The sequence below is a fragment of the Sus scrofa genome, chromosome 5 (genome assembly GCF_000003025.6).
Source record: "Sus scrofa isolate TJ Tabasco breed Duroc chromosome 5, Sscrofa11.1, whole genome shotgun sequence".
Lineage (NCBI taxonomy): Eukaryota > Metazoa > Chordata > Mammalia > Artiodactyla > Suidae > Sus > Sus scrofa.
The window spans coordinates 28,100,446-28,106,445 of NC_010447.5; the positions used below are offsets into that span (position 1 = coordinate 28,100,446).

A 6,000-nucleotide genomic window follows, 5' to 3' on the forward strand; every position below is an offset into this window, starting at 1 on the left:
TCATATCTTTACTATCATCTTCCTTCTATTACCCTGGATTTCATTTACTCTTTTTTTTTTAACTCTTTTTTTTTTTTTACTTTTGTTTTTTTACTTTTTTTTTTAACCAGATTCTTAAGGTGAAAGCTTTGATAATCAATTTTCAAACTTTCTTCTTTTCTAGAATAAGTAAAGTTATAAAATTTCTTTTAAATGTTGTTTTAGGCTGCATAATATAAATTTTAATATGATGTATTTTTTTACCCTTCAGTTAAAAAATTTTATTCCCGTTGTAATTCTTATTTGAACCAGGAGTTGTTTAGAAGTATGTTATTTACTTTGAAAATTCTTGGTATTTTCTCTGGATATCTTATTGATTTCTAATATAATTCCATTGTAGCTAGGTAATATGATCTATATGATTTCTGTCTCTTTAGATTCACTGAGATTTATGACCCACTACGTAGTCTATTTTGGCTTATATAACAAATGTATTTGAAAAGAGTGTGCATTCTGCCATTGTTGGCTTGGGCTTCTACAAATACTAATTCTGTCAAAGTGGTTAATAGTATGTTCACAAATCTGATTTTCTGTGAAATTGTTCTATCACTTGTGAAAAAGAGGTTTTTAAATCCCCTACTCTGATGTGGATTTGTCTGTGTCTTGCTTCAACTCAGTTTAATTTTGTTCCATGTATTTTGATGTTGTGTTACTAGGTATATACACATTTATGATTTTTATGTCTTCCTGATGAATTGACCTTAATATGACTTTTTACCTCTCAATAATCTTTGCCTGGAGGTTCACGTTATTTGATATTAACATAGTTACTATCTTTTTTTTTTATGCTTACTGCTTACATGGTATATCTTTCTTTATCCATTTGATTTACTTTCAGTCTATCTGTGTTTTATATAACAAGTGTATCTCTTGTAGACAGCAAACAGTTGCTCTTAACACTTTTAATCAGTACTCAATAGGTTTTGTTTTCCTTTTATCATTATCTTGACTTTATCATTTCCTTAATCTTTCTCTCTTTTTGTCTTTTTTTGTTATTGTTGTCATCTTTTTTTGCCTTTTCTTGAGCCGCTCCTGCAGTATATGGAGGTTCCCAGGCTAGGTGTCTAATAGGAGCTGTAGCCACCAGCTTACACCAGAGCCACAGCAATGCCAGATCTGAGCAGCATCTGCAACCTACACCACAGCTCACAGCAACACCAGATCCTTAACCCACTGAGCAAGGTCAGGGATTGAACCCGCAACCTCATGGTTCCTAGTCGGATTCATTAACCACTGCGCCACAATGGGAACTCCCCTCCTTAATCTTTCTTTGGTCCCCCATCTCTGTATACTAAAGTCCCTACTATTTAAATTCAATCTTCCCTTAATAGTCCCTTATGCACGCTATCTTAAATCAGAGAGATTATTGTTGTTGCCACATTATTGATCCTTTCCAGCAGTATCATAACTATCTTGGGATGAGAAATCAAGATATCCAAGGGATTCCTGGAAATAGTCATTAAACCTAAGTTCAACTCCCTATACTTGTCACTATATCAATATTTTCAAGGATATGTTCTTATTGATTTAGCACATGGATGGGGCAATGCTTGCCTGCACTTCCTAATATAGGTTCTGATCACGGTGATAGTTTTGTTACCCTCCTTAGCTATAGCAGAATATTCAGCTGAGAACAGAGTTTCTCATAATTTAGAATCCTGTTCTGGGTAATAATTGAGGACCTGAGGTTTCCAATCTTCAAATATAGCTGCCGTTGTTTTCCCCTAAATGTTCTTCCTTTCCTTCCCAAATTGACACACATCTTACACTTTGCAGCCCACTCTCATTCTCTCAGGACATTCTTGTCAGTTGGATGCTTCCTTTCAAAATGAGCTTTGTACTCTCTGCATCATGAAAATTACACTGTGTCCCTTTCTGAAATAAAACCAGTGTCAAAGGAACTTATTATTGATGCTAAAAATTCATCTGGACAGTTGATTAATATTCTTATTCTGTTCGCTCTTTTTAGTCATTCTATTCATGACTAAATAAAGTGTTCCCTTGATTCTACACTTATTCAAAAGCATTTTAATGGTGCCTGCTGTGTGTTAGTCACTATTCTAGGTACAGGGAATATAGAGATGAATGAGACAGAAGTTTCAGTTTCAAATTTAGTTTCTAATGGTCAGAAACTAACAATAAACAAGTCAACATTAAAAAATGATAATTTCAAATAGAGATAAATGCCTAGAAAGCTGTCGAGTCTGATGAGGAAGGAAGGGATTAGAGAGGAAACAAAGTTTAGAAATCTGCAGGGTCCCTATTCCTCTCCCAGACAAAGCCAGTGTAGTGTTGGCTATTATAAGACCCTAGAAAGATCTGGAGATGTAGGAGAATAAGAAAAGGACTATGCCCTTTAACTTCACAGAGCACAGGAAAGAATTTCCCCCAGGCAGTGGGTGTTTTAGGAGCAAAAGAAATATTGGCATGTGATGTCCATGTATCTCGCCTGAGACCTCCCCACAGAGTACTGAGTACCCCAAGATGTTTCACAAAAATGGAGAAATGCAGAGAGAGAGGCATGATTTTGTTATCATTGGCAAGCCCGAGGCCTTCTAACTGGGGCATGAATCCTGATCTTGAGTAATATATTTTTCTGCTTTAGAATCTTGGTTTTAACCCCAACTGGTATGGTCTAAGAAACAACTCCCATGTCCATTTAAAATAAATTCACTTCTGCCTTGTTCATAGCATTGAAATAGAATGGGAAAGGAGAATAAAACCACTGAAGAATTTAAAGTAACCCTAAAAATAATTAAAAGCAAGAATTGCCCAGTTGATCTTAAAATTGCAAAAAAAAAAAAAAAAAAAAAAAAAAAAAGTGCATTGAAATTTACCTGCAGAAAGCCAGCCTCCTGTATATTTTCCATGGCTTTACACAGAAAAATGCATGTTTTTGTTTTCAATTCCCTTTAGATTTGCACAAAGTTTAAAGTACGAACATTTACAACCACCTCCTCACTCCCACCTAGATAATTAACGCTTGTATTGCATTTGCTTAACAAGTGATGTCCATGGGTGGATAATTGTCTGTGATTTCACAGATAAACTGAGTTTCTTTTATGCTGAAGCTAAAATACCATTATTGGGGCGAGGTTCATGGCAGAGGACTGGGAGAGCACAGTGCCTGCACTCTGGCAACACCAAGTCACTTTTGTATTCTTTTCCTCTCTTCTCACTCAGTTCTCCAGACCTGGAAGTTTATTTTTTATTTATTGCTTTTTAGAGCTGCACCTGCAGCATATGGAAGCTCCCAGGCTAGAAGTCAAATCAGAGCTGAAGCTACCGGCCTACTCCACAGCCATAGCAATGCAGAATCTGAGCCATGTCTGCGACCTACACCACAGCTCATGGCAATGCCAGATCCTTAACCCACTGAGCAAGAATAGGGATCAAACCCTCATCTTCATGGATACTAATCAAATTCATAACCCACTGAGCTACAATGTGAACTCCCTAATTTTTTTTTTTTTTGGAAATCTGATGAAGCCAGAAAATGTCATAAAAAACATTTCTGAAAAATCATCAAATGTATATTTTTATGTTCCTTAGACTTCAACATGTTTATGCATTTTTATTCACTGTCCTTCAGAACGAAAAAGGGCTTTTGAAACATATTTAGTCTTTCTTTATTTTTACTTGTATGGTTATTATTTCTATGACTTTAACAACTGCTTTTCTGAATAATCATAACTTTATTACAAATATTTTTTAATTGTAATACTGGGAAAACCCAGAGATCAGTTTCTAAACATACTGTTAAAAAGTCTCCAAGACACCCTTTAACAACTTCGAGAGACAAGCATGACCAGTTCATGAGTCAGGGAAGACACTGGCCGTCTCCTCTTGGGGACAGGCAGCAAATTGTGTGGTGAAAAATAGACACCTGCCTGGAAGCACAGACTGTGAAAGAATTCCTGACTGACTCTTAGAAGGAGTCAGTACACATTTATATTCCTAGTATCTATGAAAAACATAAATGAAATTTAAGTATGATTTCAGGCTTTTGCCTCTAGGAGCTTGAAGAATAGCATGTTTAGGTTTCCATCAATTCCATGACTTGGCAACATCTGAACTTTCTCACTAGATTTCATTGGCTTCCCAGAGACTTGTGTCTTCCTGGCCCCTTCTGCCTCCAGGTCCTGGCACACTGTATTAATTCAGATGTCAGAAAAACCTCTTCACTGTCATCTGCCTTAAAACCATTTCTAGCAAGCATTTTACAAATACAAAATGGATATGTACAGATCACAGGAGGAAGAGCAGTGCGATGGACCATCTTTTTCCATCCTTCTCTTGCTTCACTTCCTTCTCCTTTCTTTCAGGAATAAAGTGGATCTTTCTCTGCCTCGTGTATAGCAACTAAGCAACCATTCTTATTGCTGAAGAATGTCCTCAAGGCTTCGCTGTCCATAGCAATGTCTTATTAAACTGTCTTCCATACCAGTAATCTGCTGTCCAGGGTGGGGAGTAAAATTTCCTACCTTGCTACATAAATATGTTCTACACATCACTCAAGTATTTACTAAGCTTCTGGTAACTGCCAAACACATCATATTATGTGCCTTTTGTTGTTCCAAGTACTGGACTGGAGTAGAGAAAAAGATAGGTGCAGCCCTCATAAAACTTATATTCTGTGAGGGGATAGGGGGAGAGACCACAGTCATATACACGTGATTATGTGGTGGTCACTTCTCTACAGACAACAAAACTGTGTCCTGGGTAGGAGAGTGAGTGTGCTCTTTGTGGCTACTACAGATTGTGGTGAATGACAAAAGCATTTTCAGAGGAAGTGAGATTTCCTTTGAGATGAGAATGCTGAGAAGGCAGTCACGCAGACGTCTTGGAGGGGGACATTGCAGGGAAAGAAGATACCTAGTATAAAGGTCCTAAGAAGGGAACAGGTATGTCGTGGTCAAATGACAGAGAGAAGACCCTTATGGCTGACAGTAGTGAGCTGGGGAGAGAGGCATCCAGAGATCAAGAGGAGGGAGGCAGGGCCAGAAAATAAGAGTCTACTGGGCTATGGCAAGGAGTTTGAGTTATACTCACATTGTAATGGAAAGCCACTGGAAGCTTTTGAGGAGGGAAGTGACACAATGTGATTATTTATTTTGATTATTTATTTTAAAAAATATTCACTTCACTTGGGGTGTAGAAGAAAAAATATAGAGGGTGTACATTGGAAATTTGCTGAGAGTAAATTTCAGGAGCGCTCACTACACACACAGTTAAAACGGTATGACTTCATTAGTGGAACTGCAGTAATTATTTCACTGTGTATACCAAAACATGGCAAACATGTTAAATATATACAAGCAGGCTTTTTAAATTTTTTTAATTTAAAAAGTAAAATTCAACATGCTCATGAAAAGGCAGAACAAAAAGGGCAAGAACAGAATCCAGGAGACCATTTGGGGGACTGCTGTAGGATCACTTGGTCAGGGATGGTAGCAGCAGAACTAGTAAGAAGTGGTCAGCATAGGTTGATTTGGGGGTAGGTCCTGTGGAGCTTGCTGATAGGTCATTGGGTGGTAGGCGATAAGGGAAATGAACAGAATCAAGAATGACCCCAGTGTTCTTACCCAACACGGAAAAACATAATAATTATGGCACATCTCACTCCTTGGTATAGCAAATCAGGTTTTTTCTTAGTCTTCCAATATGCAGAAGATATTACTCATTGCTATCAGAAAGCCCATGCCTGTATATGGTAGCGGGGCACATATGTGATGATTAATATGCATTATAGGGCATATCCTAACATACGACTTATGTCTCAACGTGGGCTAGGGGCTTGTTTCCTTGGAGTTTTTATGAACATAATAGATTAGTAGAGGATGACTGAACCCAAGCTATAAAACAAGGAATATATACACTTTTTCTAAATAGTTATGTAGTTTAATAATGGGCTACCTTGAATGTTATACAGCAGAGTATGAGTCACAGATGAAAGCTCGG

At 37.4% G+C, this 6,000-nt stretch overlaps 1 long non-coding RNA gene across 1 annotated transcript in view; it reads left to right on the forward strand.

The window, feature by feature from the left end:
* Positions 1-4,527, forward strand: part of LOC110260694 — a 69,925-nt gene extending 65,398 nt beyond the window's left edge. Inside the window, exon 3 of the long non-coding RNA XR_002344000.1 lies at positions 4,365-4,527. This is a non-coding gene — a long non-coding RNA (uncharacterized LOC110260694). The remainder of the gene's footprint in view (positions 1-4,364) is intronic.